General features: G+C 40.0%; 1 pseudogene; it reads left to right on the top strand.

Annotated features, from left to right (window-relative positions):
* Positions 1–20,762, top strand: part of LOC114892221 — a 51,182-nt pseudogene extending 30,420 nt beyond the window's left edge.
* Positions 20,763–21,255: the final 493 nt, after the last annotated feature.

The raw sequence follows: 21,255 nt of genomic DNA, 5'->3' as shown, positions 1-21,255 counted from the left end.
GCAACTAAGACTTTGCACATCACAACTAAGAAGACCACATGCCACAACTAAGAAGTCCACATGCTGCAACTAAGAAGTCCTCGTGCCACAACTAAGAAGCCTTCATGCCACAACTAAAAAAAAAAAATCCCACATGCTGTAACTAAAGATCCCGCATGCTGCAACAAAGATCCCATGTGCTGCAACTAAGACCCAGCACAGCCAAAATAAATATTTTTAAAAGAAAAAAAAGAAAATCAATAAGGAAACATTGGCCTTTAATGACACATTGGAGCAGGTGAACTTAATAGCTATATCTAGAACTTTCTATCCAAAAGCCACAGAATACACATTCCTTTCAAGTGCACATGGAACATTCTCCAGGACATATGACAGGCTAGGCCACAAAACAAGTCTCAGTAAATTTAACAAGACTGAGATCATAGCAAGCATCTTTTCCAACCACAAAGCTATGAGACTACAGGGCTTCCCTGGTGGCGCAGTGGTTGAGAGTCCACCTGCCGATGGAGGGGACATGGGTTCGTGCCCCAGTCCGGGAAGATCCCACATGCTGCAGAGCGCTGGGCCTGTGAGCCATGGTCACTGAAGCTGCACGTCTGGAGCCTGTGCTCTGCAACGGGAGAGGCCACAACAGTGAGGGGCCCGCGTACCACAAAAAAAAAAAAAAAAAAAGCTATGAGACTAGAAATCAACTACAATTAAAATAATGCAAACAACACAAACATGTGGAGGCTAAACAACATGTGGGTCACTGAATAAATCAAAGAGGGAAACAAAAAATACCTGTAGAGAAGTAAAAATGAAAACACAGAGATCCAAAATCTATGGGATGCAGCAAAAGAAGTTCTGAGAGGGAAGTTTATAGTGATAGAGGCCTACCTCAAGAAACAAGAAAAATCTCAACTAAACAACCTAACCTTACACCTAAAGGAACTCGAAAAAGAAGAACAAACAGAACCCAAAGTTAGGAAAAGAATCATAAAGACCAGAGCAGAAATAAATGAAATAGAGACTAAAGTAGCAATAGAAAAGATCAAGGAAACTAAGAGCTGGTTTTTTGAAAAGATAAAAAGTTAATAAACCTTTAGGAAGACTCATAAAGAAAAAAAGAGCGGGACTTCCCTGGTGGCACAGTGGTTAAGAATCCACCTGTCAATGCAGGGGACACGGGTTCAATCCCTGGTCCAGGAAGATCCCACATGCCATGGAGCAACTAAGCCCGTGCACCACAACTACTGAGCCTGCTCTCTAGATCCCCTGAGCCACAACTGCTGAACCCACATGCCACAACTACTGAGCCCATGTGCCACAGCTATTGAAGCCTGAACACCCTAGAGCCTGTGCACCACAACTACTGAGCTCATGTGCCACAACTACTGAAGCCTGCACGCCTAGAGTCCATACTCTGCAACAAGAAAAGCCACTGCAATGAGAAGCCTGTGCACCACAACGAAGAGTAGCACCCAATTGCCACAACTAGAGAAAGCACGTGTGCAACAATGAAGACCCAACACAGCCAAAAATAAATTTAAAAAAAGAAAGAAAAGAAAAAGAGAGGGCTCAAATCAATAAAATCAGAAATGAAAAAGAAGTTATAACCAACACCACAGAAGAAAAAGGAAGTATCCTAAGAGATTACTATGAACAATTATAAGCTAATTGTTATAAGAAATGGACAAATTCCTAGAAATGTACATTCTCCCAAGACTGAATCAAGAATGTATGAACAGACCCATTACCAGTAAAAAAATTGAATCAGTGATTTTTAAAAATCCCAACAAACAAAAATCCAGGACCAGGGCTTCCCTGGTGGCGCAGTGGTTAAGAATCTGCCTGCCAATGCAGGGGACACGGGTTCAAGCCCTGGTCCGGGAAGATCCCACATGCCGCAAAGCAGCTAGGCCCGTGAGCCACAACTACTGAGCCTGCGCATCTGGAGCATGTGCTCTGCAATGGGAGAGGCCACGACAGTGATTGGCCCACGCATCACGATGAAGAGTGGCCCCCACTTGCAACTGGAGAAAGCCCTCGCACAGAAACAAAGACCCAACACAGCCAAAAATAAATAAATTAGTTAATTAATTTTTTAAAAATCCAGGACCAGACAGCTTCACAGGTGAAGAGTTAATACCTAACCTTCTTAAACTATTTCTAAAAATTTCAGAAGAATGAATGCTTCCAAACTCATTCTATGGGGCCAGCACCACCCTGATACCAAAACCGGATCAAAGATATCACAAAAAAGAAAATTACATGCCAATATCATTGAGGAACACAGATGCAAAAATCCTCAATAAAATATTAACAAACAGTATTCAACAATACATTAAAAAGATAATATACCACGATCAAGTGAGATTTATCCCAGGGATTCAAGGATGGTTCAATATCCATATATCAATCAATGTGATGCACCACATTAACAAAATGAAGAATAAAAACCATATGATCATCTCATCAAATGCAGAAAAGGCTTTTGACAAAATTCAACATCCATTTATGATAGAAACTCTCTGCAAAGGAGGTATAGATGGAACATACCTCAACATAATAGAGGCCATATATGACAAGCCCACAGCTAATATTAAATACTTAACAGTGAAAAGCTGAAAGTTTCCTCTAAGATCAAGAACAGAAAGATGCCCACTCTCACCACTTTTATTCAACATAGTATTGGAAGTTCTGGCCACATCAGACAGGAAAAAGAAACAAAAGGAATCCAAACTGGAAAGGAAGAAATAAAACTGTCCCTGTTTGCAGATGACATAATACTACACATAGGAAACCCTAGTGATACCACCAAAAAACTACTAGAACTCATCAATAAATGCATACATTTGCAGGCTACAAAATTAATATACAGAAATCTGTTGCACTTCTATGCACTAACAACAAAGTATCCAAAAGAGAATTTAAGAAAACAATCCCACTTACAACTGAATCAAAAAGAATAAAATACCTCGGAATAAATCTAACTAAGGAGGTAAAAGCCCAGACTCAGATCTATAAGACAGTGATGAAAGAAACTGAAGATACACTGTGCTCATGGAATGGAAAAATTAACAGTGTTTAAATGACCATACCACTGAAGGCATTCTACAGATTCAATGTAATTCCGATTAAAATACCAATGACATTTTTTCACAGAACTAGAACAAATGATTCTAAAATTTGTATAGAAACACAAAAGATCCTGAAGAGCCAAAACAATCTTAAAAAAAAAGAACAAAGCTGGAGGTATTACGCTCCTTGATTTCAAACTATACTATAAAGCTACAGTAATCAAAACAGTATGGTACTGCCAGAAAAACGGACACATAGATCAATGGGTCAGAATAGATAGCCCAGAGGTGGACCTATGCTTACATAGGCAAATAAGCTATGACAAAGGAGGAAAGAATATATAATAGGGGAATAAAATGGTGTTGGGGAAACTGGACAGCTACATGCAAAAAGAATCATAGTGGACTACTTTCTCACACCATATACAAAGATAAACTCAGAATGGATTAAAGACTTAAATGTAAGACCTGAAATGATGAAACTTCTAGAAGAAAATATAGTCATTCTGACCTTTTACATTGGTCTTAGCAATATTGTTTTTGGATACATCTCCTCTGGCAAGGAAAACAAAAGCAAAAATAATCATGTAGGACCACATCAAACTAAAATCTTTTGCACAGTGAAGGAAACTATCCACTAAACATAAAGGCCGCCTACAGAATGAGAGAGGATATTCGCACATGATATGTTCAATAAGGGATTGATATCCAGAATATAAAAATAAATCAATCAACTCAACATAAAAAAAAATTAAAAAGTGGGCAGACGATCTGAATAGACATTTTTCCAAAGAAGACATACAGATGGCCGACAGGCACATGAAAAGATGCTCCACATCACTAATCATCATGGAAATGCAAATCAAAACCACAATGAGATATCACCACACACCTCTCAGAATGACTATTTTCAAAACGACAAATAACAAGTGTTGGTGATGACATGGAGGAAAGGGAACTGTTGTGTGCTGTTGGTGGGAGTGTAAATTGGTGTAGCTGCTATGGAAAACAGTATGAAGATTCCTCAAAAAATTAAAAATAGAATTACCATACAATGCAGCAACTCCATTCCTGGGTATTTATCCAAAGAAAGTGAAAATACTAATTCAAAAAGATATTTGCACCCATATGTTCATTGCAGCATTATTTACAATAGCCAATATATGAAAGCAACCTAAGTGCTTATCAATAGATTAATGGATAAAGAAGACTGTATATATATGTAAAATGAAATAATACTCAGCCAAAAAGGGAATTAAATCTTGTCATTTGAGACAACATGGATGGACCTAGAGGGTATTATGCTAAGTGAAATTAGTCAGACACAGAAAGACAAATACTCTGATTTCACTTATATGTGAAATCTAAAAAACAAATGAACAAACATAACTAAACAAAAACAGAGTCATAGATACAGGTACTAACAGGTGATTGCCAGAGGGGAGGGAAGTGAGGGGAGGAGAGAAATAGGTGAGGGAGATTAAGAGGTAAAAACTTTAAGTTACAAAATAAATGTCACTGGTATGGGGACTTCCCTGGCGGTCCAGTGGTTGGGACTTCGCCTTCCAATGCAGGGGGTGCAGTTTCAATCCCTGATCAGGGAGCTAGGATCCCACATACCTTTCAGCCAAGAAAACAAAACATAAAACAGAAGCAGTATTGTAACAAATTCAATAAAGACTTTAAAAAAAAAAATGGTCCACATCACAAAAGAAAAATCTTAAAAGAGAGGGGAGATAATTTTTAAAATAGTAATAATAAATGTCACTGGTATGAAATGTACAGCCAATAATTATGTAAAATCTTTGCATAGTGACAGTTGGTAATTAGACTTACAGTGATCATTTTGAAATGTATAGACATATCTATCAGTATGTTGCATAACAGGAACTAACATAGTGTTGTAGGTAAATTATACTTCAAAAACAAACAAACTCACAGAAAAACAGATCAGATTTGTGGTTACCATAGGCGGGGGATGCAGGGGTGTAGGGATGGGGGAGGGGTCATTGGACGAAGGTAGTCAAAAGGTACAAACTTCCAGTTATAAGTAATTACTAGGAATGTAATATACAATAGATAAATATATTATATATATGATGAAAGTTGTTAAGAGGGTAAATCCAAGAGTTCTCATCACAAGGAAAATAATTTATTTCTTTAAGTTTGTATCTACATGTAATGATTGATGTTTACCAAACTTATTGTGATAATCGATTCATGATGAATGTAAGTCAAATCATGCTGTACACCTTAAACTTACACAGTGATGTATATCAATTATATCTCAATGAAACTGGAAGAAAAAAGTTAATGACTTTTGTGCTTCAAAGATAACCATCCAGAAAGTGAAAACACCCTTCAGAACCCTTGTGCACTGTTATTGGGAATATAAAATCTTGTTGATGGTATGAAAAACAACAAGGCGATTCCTCAAAAAATTTCAACTGAGTTACCATCTGGCAAATTTACCTCAGGGAATTGAAATAGAATTGAAAGCAGTGACTCGAATTGAAAGATACATATCCAATTGTGTTCATATCAGCATTATTCCCAATAACCAAAAGGTGGCGGTAACTCAAGCACCCATCAATGGTTGAATGGATTAAAGAAATGAGGCACATACACACATCAGAGTGTTGTTAGGCTTTTAAAAGAAAGCAAATCTGACACCTGCTGCAACATGGATGAACCTTGAGGACATTATGCTAATTGTAATCAGCCTGTCAAAAAAGTCGAAACAGTATGAATCCACTTGTATGAGTTACCTGGCATAGTCAAATTCATAAAGACATAAAGTAGAATGGCTTTTGGCCAGGGGCTGGGTGACGGGGAGAATGAGGAGTTGTTGTCTAGTGGGTATGGAGTTGTGGTTTTGGAAGACGAAAATAGTTCCGGAGATTGGTTTCACAATGTTAATGTATTTCACAATGTTTACCCATATACTTTAAAAATAATGACAATGTAAATTTTTATTGCATGTATATTACCACAATCAAAAGTAGCCCAGACCAGATAAAAGTTCGGTTTAAAATCAAATGTACCCGCACTTCCCTGGTGGTCCAGTGGTTAAGAATCCACCTTCCAATGCAGGGGACGCGGGTTCCATCCCTGGTCCGGGAACTAAGATCCCACATGCCGCGTGGCAACTGAGCCTGCATGCCACAGCTAGAGAGCCCGTGCTTCAACTACAGAGCCCAGACGCTCTGGAGCCCCCGCACCACAACTAGAGAGAAGCCCGCACGCTGCAACACAGAGCCCACGCAGCTGCAATGAAAGAGCCCACATGCCACAACGGAAGATCCCGCATGCGGCAATTAAGACCCCAGGCAGCCAAATAAATAGATTAAAAAAAAAAAAATCAAATGTGCCAGGTGGAGACAGGCTCTCCCCACAGGCCGCAGAGAATTCTGCAGAGCAAAGCTTTCTCCAAGGGGTGCAGCATACGTCTTTCCAATCAGGGGCGCCGGTGGGCCAGGTGAGTGGTGCTACACAGCTTCCCGACTTGGTTTTATCCACTCGCTTTGGCCCACCCCAGGGTCGACTCTTCTGTGCCCTTCACCGTTGCTAGTTCCTTTGCCACAGTCTCTGTCGCGCTGTGATCTGCACTGGTCGTTAGGAGGGACCCAGGAAACCTAGAAATGGTGAGTTGGTGAGTGTGCTGCCCCTTGGCGTGCGGAGACGAGAGGAGAGCCTGGTTGGAACCGGCCGTGGCGGGACCCGGGCCTCCCCGCGGTCAATTCCCGAGTCTGCGGACCGAGTCCACCCCTGCGGCGCCGCTCAGACCTCATTCCCTCCGGCTCGCAGCGTGGGGGCGGGGCCGGTAGCGGGGCCTCCGCGCATCCTGTCCTGTCACTGCGCGCGGCGACTGGGGCCCTGACCCCGGGGCCTCTCTGGGCAGCTCTGTGCCCGCAGCCCCGCGTTTCCCTCAGATTGTGCGGTGACCACGGGGAGGGCCATCAGGGCACAGTACTGACTAGGTCTCCAGGGGTTCGTGCGTGGAAGGATCTGTGGTCTGTGGGTTCCCAGCCTCTCCTTTTTGACACAGGGGGACCACTTTCCTCCTGAGTTTTCCAACTGTTTGGGAAGCAAGATTTCAAATCCACGATGCTGTCCCCCCAGAGTAGCTGGCAACAAATGCCTAAATTTCCAGATCGCTCCCCGCATTCCCAAAACACTCTTCCCCACACTGATTCACAACAGCATTACCAACTGTCCATTTTCGGGGTTCATTTCAAAGAGGTCCAGTATTTTAACTGTATATCCTTTAACACTGAGCCATGGTTGGCTTTTTTTTTTTTTTTTTTTTTTTGTCTGTGGGTATTTTACGTGAGAGGAAAGCAGAGAATAACCACCTGGAATTTGTTGTATGAAATATTTTCTCCAAATTTATTTTCTAGGGACAAACATCCTATGGGAAATCCTTTGATGAGGTTCTTCTTTGGAACTTTCCTGGGCGAACTGTCCTGTAAGAACTACCCCCTCTGAGTTTGTCGCCTTGAAAAGATTTATTCACTTATTTAAGTCTCTCTTTCAATAGAGGTGAAATGTATCTAATTTATAGAGCTTGAAAGACAATGTAAGAGATTTTCGAAGAGGCAAGAAAGAGGTGAATTTAAGCCAAAAGAAAATATCCCAGGATTACATTCCATTTGTTAAGAATTGTGGTTTCACTAAAGTGGGAAGGGGGAGAGTCTTTGCCTCCACTGCCCCACCTTCACCCTCCCCTTAAACCCTCTGCCTTTTGAAAGCAGATCGTTTTCACTGAGATGTTGGACACTACAGGTGTCTGTCCCTGGGCCAGCAGGGACCTCTGAAGCCTTCTTCATGGCCTGGCTTTTTTTTTTTTCCATCCTGTGGTTTTTCTAATGGATATTCAGGATTTTTGTAATCTCATAGCTATCCAAGCTCCACTTGTAAATTTTAAGAACTTTAATTGAAAGTTAAATTGAAGTTGCTGTTTGTAGACACTTAACACCCATGAAACCCCAGCCATCATGACAAATCCTTGAGTGTTGTCTTAAGAAAATGATGTTGGTCATCGCAGCTTCAGCATCTCTTGTTTTTTGATGCTCATCTCCCCCTGCTGATCTCAGAGTTTCCTGACTTCGCCTTCCCCCCCTCACCCCTTTGCTGTCCGCCTTCCCCCCCTCACCCCTTTGCTGTCCGGTGTAGCGATTTGGTGAGAGAAATTGCTGCCTACTCCTCCACCCCTATCCCTACCCCCTACACTACGTATGAGTTTCAAGTTTTATTATTGCAATAAAAGCGCTTTATGCTTTCTTTTCTCAAAAAAGGAAAGGATTGTGGTTTCACTTTTTTCTTCCCCTGAGAATGGGTAGTAAGTTTCTGAGGTGCGTACTTTATTTTTGGATGATTTCAATAGGAATTCCAGGACTTAGACTTGAAAATCAGAAGTGTTCAAGTGTGGTTAATTATTTACAAAACAGTGTATTACCATGAAAATGATAATTAACTGACATCTTCTTTTACAAATAAATAGATATTTGGAGTTTTCTGGTTGAACTAGTAAAAGTGCCTTATGATTTTCTTCCTTCCTTTCTGCAAAAATACTGGGTTTGAATGATTTTGCTGGATTGTTCAAACACTGGGTTTGTGTCGTTTAAAATATAAAAGTAGGTCCCAAACAACTCCAGTGGGGTGTAGAGGACTGTGGTCAGCGACCCAAGTTAATGCCTCCTTAAGTCTGCAAAGGGAAGTACTTGAAGGTCCAGTTGGTTCTTCTTGGGGAGCCTACCTCCTACCTGGTCGCACCCACCATGGAAGGAGTGAAACTACAGAGCCCTGGAAATCTGGGAAAGCAAGTGCACATGGGGGCGAGGGGGTTGTAGTTTCTTTAGACCTAGACATTTTTAGACATTATTTTTTTGAGTGTTGCATCCATAATGTCGGTGCATTCAGTGTAATTTGTGCACAGGGTAGTCTGTGGAGGTTGGTGTTCTGTCTCCTTGTCAAAGTGTTTAGGAATTCGGGAGTTCATTTGGGTTGGAACCCGCTGAGAAATCCTCACTTGTGAGAATGGAAGCCTGGGAGAGGAAGGGCTTGCATACCGCCAGGCAAGAGAAGAGTATGTACTGCTGCCAGAGTTTTATTTTGGGGTCCCTACCCTTCTTCACCAGGGACAGACTCACTTCTAGGGGTTCTATCTCAGTCAGGAGTGTCTGGACCACAATTTTAAGAACATGTTTAACTTTCTGAATGTGGGTTTTTGTTTTGAACTGTAGGGAAGTGGTGTGCTTATCTCAGCTGATTCAAATATTTGCTTTCTTTCCTTTGGATTCCTTTATCTATTGAATATTGTGTTCCTGTAATTCTTCTTTTCCTTAGTAGAAAAATAACCCCTCTGCATCCACACAGTTTGCACTACTTTTTACATCTTGTATTACTACAGTACATTTGTTACAATTACTGAACCCATATTCGTGTGTTAAAGTCCACAGTTTACATTATTCTTGACTATTTGTGTTATATGCTCTCTGGGGTTGCAAACGTTTAATGACATATATCCATCATTTCTGTAGTATATAGAGTAGTTTCATTTCCGTCAAATCCCTTAAGCTCCACCTTTTGGTTCATCCGTTCCTCCCTCCAACCCCCAAGTCCTTATCAACCAAAGATCTTTTTACTAGCTTGTAATTTTGTCTTTTTCAGAATGTCTTACATTTGAAATCATACAGTATATAGCCTTGTCAGATTGTCTTCCTTCACTTAGCAATATGCTTTTGTGTTTCCTCCATGTGTTTTCATGGCTTGATACCTCATTTCTTTTTTTTTTACTGAACAATATTTTATCGTATGGATATGCCACTGATTGTTTATCCATTTGACACTTGAAGAATATCTTGCTTACCTCTAACTCTTGCAATTATAAATATAAAGTACATACAAACATTCATATGCAGGTTTTTTGTGAATATAAGGTTTCAGCTCATTTAGGTCAATACCAAGGTGTGATTGCTGGATCTTACTATATAAGAGTATAATTAGTTTTGACATAAAATTCCTAACTTCAAATGTAGGCATAACAAATTCTGTTCCCACCAGCAGTGAATGAGGATTACCTGCAGCTTCACGTCTTGGCTGTATCTGGTGTTCTGAGTCTTTTCATTTTAGCCATGTATAAGTGTGTAGGGACATCTCTTTCTCTCTCTTTTTTGGTAATCCTCCAAGAACATATGTTGAGCATGTTTTCATACTGCTTATTTCCCATTTGTATATTTTCTTTAGTGAGGTCTGTTCTGATCTTTAGCCCATTTTTAACTGGGTTGTTGGTATTTTTACTGTTGAGTTTGAGTTCTTTGTATATTTTGGATACCAGTCATTTATCAGATATTTACAAAGATTTTAGCCTTGTCTGTGACCTGTCTTAACACTTTCCCAGGACACAAGTTTTCATATTAAAGAAGTATAACATTTTTTTTCTTTGTGGATTTTTTGTTTTTTTGGTGTTGTATCTGAAAAGTCATCACTACAGACAAGGTCACCTAGATTTTCTCTTATGTTATATCTAGGAGTTTTTACTTTTGCATTTCACATTTAGATTTCTGATCTATTTTGAGTTAATTTTTGTGAAAGGCTTGTGTTTACCTTCCTTTTGTATGTACATATGTGAGTGTGTGTGTGCTTTGTATGTGGCTATCTGTTATTTCCATAACTATTTTTTTAAGGTTTTCTTGTGTCGGTTGAATTGCCTTTACTTCTTTGTCAAAGATCAGTTGAATACATTTTTTGTGTGTTTACAGGAAAGCAATTGATATTTATATTCTTCAGCCTTGCTGTACACTTTTATTAATTCCCAGAGTTATGTCTGTTTGTTGTGGATGCTATCAGATGTTTTACATAGAAAATCATGTCATATAGAACAAAGACAGTCTTATTTCTTGCTTACCAGTCTATGTACCTTTTATTTTCTTTTCATGTCTTACTGCATTGGCCAGAGCTTCCAGTACAATGTTGGATAGATGCTTCCTTGCCCTGTTCTTATATTCCCTGTGAAGCATCCAGTTTCTTACCATTAAGTACAATATTAACTACAAGTGTTGTGTAGATTTTTTTTTAAGAACAGAGAGTTCCCTTCTATTATTAGTTTATTATCATAGTGGATGTTAGATTGTATCAAATCTTTTTTCATTTTTTATTTCCCTCTCCTTTCATTTTTGATATTAATAATTTCTGTCTTCCCTCTTTGCCTGGTAATCTTGACTAGATGTTTATCAATTTTATTAAATTAATCTTTCAAAGAACCAGCTTTTGGTTTTGTTAATTTTCTCTATTGCTTTCCCATAATTACACTGATTCCTCTTTTAACTTTAAATGTTTCTTTTCTTCTGCTTACTCCCATTTTAATTTGCTGTTATTTTTATTGCTTCCTCAGTTAGATGCTTATGTTATTGAATATAGATCTTTGGGTTTTTCTAGTGTAGCCTAGAAACTTCTTGTGTAGCCTAGAAACTTGATAGCCTAAACTTCCCTCTTTACATTAGTTATGCTGCATCCCACAGCCTTTAATAAGGTGTATTTTCATTTCCTTTAGTCACAAAATAGTCTCTCTTGAGACTTCTTCTGTGATCCCACGTATTATTAGAATTCTGTTATTGAATTGCCATGTATATTAGGGGTTTCCAGCTATCTTCCTGTCATTTATCTCTAGAATATGTCAATGTGGACTGAGAGCATATTTCATAGGGTTTCTTTTCTTTCAGTTTATTAAGGTGTGTTCTGTGTTACAAAATGTAGTCTGTCTTGGTGAATGTTCCATGTGAACTTATAAAGAATGTATATTCTGCTGTTATTGCCTTAAGTATTCCATAGATCACAGTTAAATCTAGTTGTTTTATTGTGCTGATCAGTTTAACTGTCCTGATTTTCTCCTGTTGGAATTTATAATTTATGGTAAGGGGGCATTGAAGTCTTCCACTATAGTAGTGGATTCATCTGTTTCTCCTTGCATTCTATCAGCTCCTTTCTCCTTGCATTCTAATGCCCCTCTGTTGTTATGCATGTACACATGAAGGATTGCTATGCCTTCATGGAGAATGGGCCCCTTTGTCTTTATGTAATGCCCTCTTCATCTGTGAGTTTTCCTTGGTCTGAAATCTGCATTGTCTGAAATTCATATGCCTACACCAGCTTTCCTTCATTAGTGTTGGCGTGGGACATTTTTCTCCATTCCATTACCTTTCATCTGAGTCTTAAATATTTAAAGTGGGTTGCTTGGGCTTCCCTGGTGGCGCAGTGGTTAAGAATCCCCCTGCCAATAAAGAGGACACGGGTTCGAGCCCTGGTCCAGGAAGATCCCACATGCCGCAGAGCAATTAAGCCCGTGCGCCACAACTACTGAGCCTGCACTCTAGAGCCTGTGAGCCACAACTACTAAGCCCACATGCCACAATTACTGAATCTCGCACACATAGAGCCCACACACCACAAGGAAGAGCGGCCCCCGCTCGCCACAACTAGAGAAAGCCCGCACACAGCAATGAAGACCCAATGCAGCCAAAAATAAAAAAATTAAAAATAAATAAATAAAATTAAGTGGGTTTCTTTTTTTTTTTAAATATTTATTTGGCTGCGCCTGGTCTTAGTTACAGCACATGGGATCTTCATTGCAGCATGCGGGATCTTTAGTTGTGGGATGCGGGGTCTTTAGTTGCAACGTGTGAGATTTTTTAGTTGCGGCATGCCAAATCTTTTAGTTGCAGCATGTGGAACCTTTAGTTGTGGCCTGCAAACTCTTAGTTGCAGCATGTTGGATCTAGTTCCCTGACCAGGGACCGAACCCAGGCCCCCTGCATTGTGAGCATGGAGTCTTAGTCACTGGACCACGAGGGAAATCCCTAAAGTGGGTTTCTTATAGGCAACATATAACTGTGATTTTTTAAATCTGATATTACTGCATCTGTCTTTCAACTGTATTGAGAGCATTGATGATTAAAGTTGTTGATCAGGTCAGATGAATATTTACCATACCTGTTACTGTTTTCTCTTTCTTGCCCTTGTTTTTGTTTGTTTGTTCATTTAATTTTTATTTATTTATTTATTTTTGGCTGTGTTGGGTCTTCTGCACACGGGCTTTCTCTAGTTGTGGCGAGTAGGGGCTACTCTTCGTTGCGGTGCACAGGCTCCTCATTGCAGTGGCTTCTCTTGTTGTGGAGCACCAGCTCTAGGCGTGCAGGCTTCAGTAGTTGTGGCACACAGGCTCAGCAGTTGTGGCCTGCAGTCTCTAGAGCACAGGCTTAGTTGCTCCATGGCATGTGGGATCTTCCCAGACCAGGGCTCAAACCCATGTCCCCTGCATTGTCAGGTGGATTCTTAACCACTGCGCTACCAGGGAAGTCCCTTGTCCTTGTTTTTTGTTTCTGTCTTCCACCTTTTTCCTGCCTTCTCTGGCTTTAATTGAGCAATTTACATGATTCATTTTTTTTGTCTGCTCTTAGCATATCAATAACACATTTTTAAAAAATATTTTTTGTGGTTGCCTTTGAGTTTGCAGTGTACATTTACAACTAAGCCACATTCTCTGTCAAGTATAGGCATACCTCATTTTACTGTGCTTTGCTTTATTGCACTTTGCAGATATTGCATTTGTAGCAACTCTGGCAGGCAAGCTATTGGCACCATTTTTTCTAACAGCATTATCTTTTTCTTTTTTTTTTTTTTTCTTTTTGGCTATGTTGGGTCTGCGTTTCTGTGCGAGGGATTTCTCTAGTTGTGGCAAGCAGGGGCCACTCTTCATCACAGTGCACGGGCCTCTCACTATCGTGGCCTCTCTTGTTGTGGAGCACAGGCTCCAGACGCACAGGCTCAGTAGTTGTGGCTCATGGGCGTAGTTGCTCCGCAGCATGTGGGATCTTCCCAGACCAGGGCTCGAACCCGTATCCCCTGCATTAGCAGGCAGATTCTCAACCACTGCACCACCAGGGAAGCCCTAACACCATTATCTTTTAATTAAGGTATGTTCATTTTTTCTAGGCATAATGTTATTGCAACTTAACAGATTACAGTATAGTTTTTCATTTGTTCGTTTGTTTGGCTACACCACGCAGCTTGTGGGATCTTAGTTACCCGACTAGGGATTAAACCTGGGCCCTTGGCAGTGAAAGCACCAAGTCCTAACTACTGGACAACAGGGAATTCCCTACAGTATAGTGTTTATATAACTTTTATATGCACTGGGAAACCAAAAAATTCATGTTAATGGCTTCACTGCAATATTCATTTTACCGCGGTGGTCTGGAACCACACCCAAAATAACTTCAAGGTGTGTCTGTACCATTATACCATTTCACTGGTTGTACAGGTAGCTCATACCACATTGTTCCCAATTTCCCCTTCCCTGTCCCTTGTCATATTGCTGTCATTTATTTCACTTATCTATAAGCTTATTATTACCAAATACATTGTTGCTAATATTATTTTAAACAAAGTACCATCTGTTACATTAATGACAGTAAATGTCAAAGATACTTTACCATCCTTTATTCCTTTTATAATCCTCCACTGTTGTCATTTACATTTTTTCTGATGAATTTTTGAACATTCATTCAAAGTAGGTGTACTAATGACAAATTCCCTCAATTTTTGTCTCAGAAGGTCCTTATTCTTTTTTAAAAAATATTTATTTACTTGGCTGCGTCGGTTCTTAGTTGCGGCACATGGGATCTTCATTGCAGCATACAGGATCTTTAGTTGCGGCATGCAGGATCTTTAGTTGCAGCATACAAACTCTTAGTTGCAGCATGTGGGATCTAATTCCCTGGCCAGGGATTGAACCCAAACCCCCTGCGTTGGGAGCATGGAGTCTTAGCCACTGGACCACCAGGGAAGTCCCCCTTATTTCTTCTTTATTTTTGAAGAATGATTTTGCTTGACACAATTCTACAAGAGTGGGCTTCCCTGGTGGTGCAGTGGTTAAGAATCCAACTGCCAATGCAGCGGACATGGGTTTGAGCCCTGGTCCAGGAAGATCCCATATGCCATGGAACAACTAAGCCAGTGTGCCACAGCTACTGAGCCTGCGCTCTAGAGCCTGCGAGCCACAACTACTGAGTCTGCGTGCCACAACTACTGAAGCCCATGCACCTAGAGCTGTGCTCCGCAACAAGAGAAGCCATCACAATGAGAAGCCCGCGCACTGCAACGAAGAGTAACCCCCGCTTGCCGGAACTAGAGAAAGCCTGCGCACAGCAATGAAGACCCAACACGGCCAGAAATTAATTAATTTTTAAAAGTTCTAGGAGAGTGTTTTTTTTTTAATTTTAAAACTTTAAATATTTTGTGCCATTCTGTTCTTGTTTGAACAATGTCTGAAAAGAAGTCTGATTAATTCAAATTTTTGTTTCTCTGAACCTAAGAAGTGTTTTCCCCTCTGGCTTCTTTCAATACATCCTTTTTGTCTTTGATATTTCACTAGTTTGAATATGATATATAGTCGTCCCTTGGTGCCCTTGAGGGATTGGTTCCAGAATCTGCCACAGATACTGAAATCCATGAATGCTCAAGTCCCATAGTTGGCCTTCCGTATTCATGGGATGCACATCCATAAGTATGGAGGGCTGACTGTATATTTATTGAAAAAATATACATATAGGTAGACCCATACAGTTCACACCCATGTTGTTCAAGGGTCTACTGTACTTGGGTGTGCACTTCTGATGTTTTCATATTTAGTGTTTCTGTATCTACAGTTTGCAGTCTGTCATTAATTTTAGGAAATTTTGGTGTTTTTTTCTGGGTTAATTAATTAATTAATTAATTAAATTTTTGGCTGCGTTGGGTCTTTGTTGCTGAGTTTGAGCTTTCTCTAGTTGCGGGGAGTGGGGGCTACTCTTCGTTGCGGTGCGCGGACTTCTCATTGCGGTGGCTTCTCTTGTGGAGCACGGGCTCTAGGCCCCCGGGCTTCAGTAGTTGTGGCACGCAGGCTCAGTAGTTGTGGTTCGCGGGCTCTGGAGCACAGGCTCAGTAGTTGTGGCACACTGGCTTAGTTGCTCCATTGCATGTGGGATCTTCCCGGACCAGGGCTGAAACCCATGTCCCCTGCACTGGCAGGCAGTTTCTTAACCACTGCACCAACAGGGAAGTCCAAAATTTTGGTGTTTATTAATTCACTTATTTTTTCTGTTTCTTTCCATTTTTTCCTTCAGGTATTAGCATTATGTGTATTTTAAACATTCTGTTCAAGAACATTATCCTGGGGTTCATGGATGTTGTATTCTGTCTTTTTTGGGTTTTTTTGTCTTTGTATTAGATTCTGGCCTAGTAAATAAATAGACTTTTTTGTCAGTATAGGCTTTATTAGGAACAATATTTGGGGCACATTTCAAAATTCCATCTTCCTTTTCTGTTTCCCAATTTTGGAGACACTGGCTTGCCCTTTGACCTCAATGTACACATGGATCTAAGAAGCGTTGTTCATTTCAACGTCTTTCATTTTCTTCTAGTGAGACCGAGAATGACATATTCTAAGTTCCCTAAATTCCAGACTGGAAGTTAGCAGGACACCATCAACATTGGCTGGTTGGGAATAGCTTCTTCCTGAAATTGGAGGATGGAGATTTTATATTCTTTTGGAGGAAAGCACTGCTGACATTTTTACATATTTTATAATTGTGGGCTAATTTACCATCAAGCCATTGTGGACTTCAGTGAACTTGCAATCTACAGCTCTTAACCTGTTCCTCAAGTGCAACAGGGACCAGGGTGCACCATTCAGGATTGACTGGAAAGAGACCTTTTGGTACATCATCTCATTAGCTGTTCTAAAAAATGCCTGGAAGCAGCCCCAAGGCACATGAGTTTAGGGATTCTTTCATTCTAACTTGTCATGCCTCTTCCTCATGTCTGAGCTCTAAGTTTCAAATAATGTTTTAACCTATCAAATCAGGGGAAAAAGTGAAGAATTGTGTCTGTGACAAATATTACACAAGTTAAAAGCAACACTTCCCCACAGGAATATTTACATTCAGGCAGCTGCCTCTGATTACTTCTAATGGCCTGGATGACTTTAGGACAGTGTGACCAGCAGGGCTTTTTTACAAGTTTGATTTCTACAGGCCTCCTGGACTCGCATGTTGGGTCATGGGACGACTAGAAGAAAAATCTTCCAGCTCTTCACTGTGTTTTTCTTTATTGAAACCTCATGCAGATTTGACCCTTTGCCTCATGGAGTGCTGTGAATGGTGGGGTGATAAGGAAGAAGATGAAAGAATCTTTCTCACAAGGAATTAGTGGTCTTAAAATGATAATATTTGTTTCATTCCTGTAGCATTTCCCAACCATTTCCCAACATGCTGCACACCATGCTGTTAGAGAGAAATGAGATGTTAGAGAGAAAAAATGTGACCACAGTAAAAATGTGTAAATAATTTGCATGTGCTCATGATGCCATTAAACTCTAAAAAGGAGTGGGACCTCCCTGTTGGTCCAGTGTTTAGGACTCTGTGCTTCCACTGCAGGGGGCCCGGGTTTGATCCCTGGTCGGGGAACCAAGATCCTGCATGCTGCACAGCATGGCGGGAAAAAAAAACCCAAAAAACTTACGAAGGAGTAAGTGTGGACAGAGAGTAAGCTTTTGATGATCATAGTTAGATAAAAGTCATAGATAAATGTTTGGAGAAGACAAACTCACACATAACCCTCCTATAGATGGAGTATAGATGTCTAGTGCTGTCAGTGTCATGCATCTGACTGTACATTTATTTGGGATATTTTTAGGACTCAGTAGCTTTTGAGGATGTGACTGTGAACTTCACCCTGAAAGAGTGGGCTTTACTGGATCCTTCACAGAAGAAACTACAGAGATGTGATGCTGGAAATCTTCTGGAACCTGGCCTCAATAGGTAAGGACGACAACATTCCTTCACTTTGTCAGTTTGAGAATGAGTTTTCTTGCCCACCGACGTTGTTCCAAGATGTGGAACGTGGAAAAGGAAGAATGTTGGTAAGTAAACTAGACATGGTCACAGCTCTAGGCATGGACCTAGACTCTAATAGTTTTTCTGTAACTTCTAATACTTTGGAATTATTTTTCTGGGTCTACATTTTAGGGAAAACATGGGAAGATCATGTCATTGAAGATAAGTACAAAAACCAGGAGAGAAAACTAAGCTGAGTTGCACTCACAATGAGAAGCAGTATCTCATGTGAGCATCCTAGTATGTTATATTTTTTAAAAAAGTAAACACAGAAACTAACACACCATTGTAAAGCAATTATACTCCAATAAAGATGTTAAATAAATAAATAAATAGAAGCAAACAACAAATAATCCCTGCTTTAAATGTGTTTATTAGAAAATTTTCAAAAACAAAAACAAAAGAAAGAAAAAATTTCCCCAAAATACTGTCTGAAATGTGACATAGTCATTCAGTGTTTGCAAAATATTTCTCTTGGAAACAGTATTAGTAAACCCTACATATGAATGTTACCATTTAAATAGTCTCAAGGGTGAAGTTCTCTTGCAGAGCATTCAGTATATTCAATTTCAAACAATTCAGGCGAGGGAGAAACTCTACACTATCCTTATAAATCATAATAAATATAATAAGTATAAAATCATTAATAAAGAAATAATTAACAGTGTGCTTCTCATTATTTACAGAAGTCATATGGTTGAGGCACTCTGTGAAAATAAAAAGGGTAGTCCATGTGGAGAAAACTTCAGCCTTATTCCAAATCTCAGTCTGAACAAGAAAACTACTGGAGTAAAACCACATGAATGCGGTGCATGTGAAAAAATCTTTACATGTCATTCATCCCTTAATAGACATATGAGATGTCACACTGAACACAAACCATATGAGTATCAGAAATATGGAGAGAAGACGTATAAATGTAAGGCATGTGGGAAAGCCTTTAGTTATCTGCAGTGTTTTTAAAAACATGAAAAATCACAATGTAGAGAAAATGTATAAATGTAAAGACTGTGGGAAAGCTTTTGTTATGTGTCTCAAAACCCTTCGAAGACACGTGATAACGCATACTGGAGATGCTCCTTATAAATGTAAGGAATGTTGGAAAGCCCTCAGTTGTTCCAGTTACACCTTTTTTTTTTTTTTTTTTTTTGCGGTATGCGGGTCCCTCACTGCTGTGACCTCTCCCGCCGCGGAGCACAGGCTCCGGATGCGCAGGCTCAGCGGCCTTGGCTCACAGGTCCAGCCGCTTCGTGGCACGTGGGATCCTCCCAGACCGGGGCACGAACCCGTGTCCCCTGCATCGGCAGGCGGACTCTCAACCACTGCGCCACCAGGGAAGCCCTCCCAGTTACACTTTGAGTGCATGAAAGAACTCACACTAAAGAGAAACCCTGTCAGTGTAAACACTCTGGAAGAGCCTATAGATATCAAACACATGACAGAACTGGCACAGTAGAGCAGTTCTATGAATGTAAGCAATGTGGTAAGGCTTATATTTCCCTTTGAGGTTTAAAAATACATGAAAGAAATCACACGGGAGAGAAACCCTACAAATGTAACGAATGTGGTAAAGCTTTCAATTCTCATCTAGGTTTCAAAATACGTGAAAGAAATCACAGTGGCGAGAAACCATATGAATGTAAAAAACATACCAAAGCATACAGCTGCCCCAGTTCTCTTCAAAGACATGGAAGAATTCATACTGGAGAGAAACCCTATCAATGTAAGGCATGTGGGAAAGCCTACAGATACCAGCGTTCCTTACATACACACAGGAGGACTCACAAAGGAGAGAAACCCTATGAATGTAAGCAGTGTGGGAAAGCCTTTCTCTTTCTAGCTTCCGAGCACACATGATCATTCACAGTGGAGATGGACCTTATAAATGTAAGGAATGTGAGAAAACATTCTTTTCTCCCAGTTCATTTCAAATACATGAAAGGAGACACACTGGAGAGAAACCCTATGAATGTAAAATATGTGGTAAAGGCTTCAGTTGTTCCAGTTATGTGCAAGTACATGAAAGAATTCATACTGGAGAGAAACCCTTTATTTTATTTATTTATTTTTAAAAACATTTTTATTCTTTTATTTTTGACTGCATTGGGTCTTTGTTACTGCACGTGGGCTTTCTCTAGTTGTGGCGAGCGGGGGCTACTCTTCGTTGCAGTGCACGGGTTTCTCATTGCAGTGGCTTCTCTTGTTGCAGAGCATGGGCTCTAGGTGTGTGGGCTTCAGTAGTTGTGGCTCGTGGGCTCTAGAGTGCAGGTTCAGTAGCTGTGTCACACAGGCTTAGTTGCTCCGCAGCAGGTGGGATCTTCCTGGACCAAGGCTCAAACCTGTGTCCCCTGCATTGGCAGGTGGATTCTTAACCACTGTGCCACCAGGGAAGTCCTGAAAGAAACCCTTTAAATGTGATAAATGTGGGAAAGCCTTCATTTATCACACAAACTTTCAAAGACATATGAGACTGCACACTGGAGAGAAACCATACAGATGTGAAGAATGTGGGAAAGACTAGTGGTCCCAGTTTATCCTGAAGGCATGAAAGGAGTCACTGGATACTCTTGAATGTAAACAACGTGGGAAAGACTTCATTTGACCCCATCCCTACATGTTAAAACTCTCATGGAAAAGAAAAAAAAAATGTGGGTAACATTAGAAAACTTGCTGGAAATTAATCTATATATAAAGCATAAGAAAAATTTCAATATGAAAGAATTATAAAAATTTAAATATGTTTGCTAAGCCTCTTTCTTAAAGGACATCATTGGACTGTGGATTTTTACCAATTATTGTTTTTATTATTTTGTTTTTATTGAAGTATAGTTGCTGTACAATATTATACGTTACAGGCATACAATATAGTTATTCACAATTCTTAAAGGTTATACTTCATTTGTAGTTGTTATAAAATATTGACTGTATTCCTTGTTTGTACCATATATCCTTGTAGCTTATTTTATACCTGCCTACCAATTACTTTTAGAAACGGTGATTGAGGTGAGGTAATTCTGTGAGTTGCCTTTCAATAGTAATACATAAGATTAATAGGTAGTTCTTTTTTGTTATATGAGTTAATGATATTTTCTCTTTGTATTTTGAAGCCTCTTGAACTGATGGGTAAATTGAAGTGTATTTCCAATATGCAGTTAGGTTTAATTTTTTAATAACATTTTATTTGTTCTGTGTTAAGTGGCCACTGAAAAATGACAATGTGGTATTTGTTGGGATTTTCCTACTGGCCTTGTGAAAGTTCC

Source organism: Monodon monoceros, unplaced genomic scaffold (assembly GCF_005190385.1).
Source record: "Monodon monoceros isolate NGI ecotype Baffin Bay Population unplaced genomic scaffold, NGI_Narwhal_1 Super_Scaffold_12, whole genome shotgun sequence".
In the NCBI taxonomy this organism is placed as follows: Eukaryota; Metazoa; Chordata; class Mammalia; order Artiodactyla; family Monodontidae; genus Monodon; species Monodon monoceros.
This window is presented reverse-complemented; position numbering and strand designations above follow the sequence as displayed.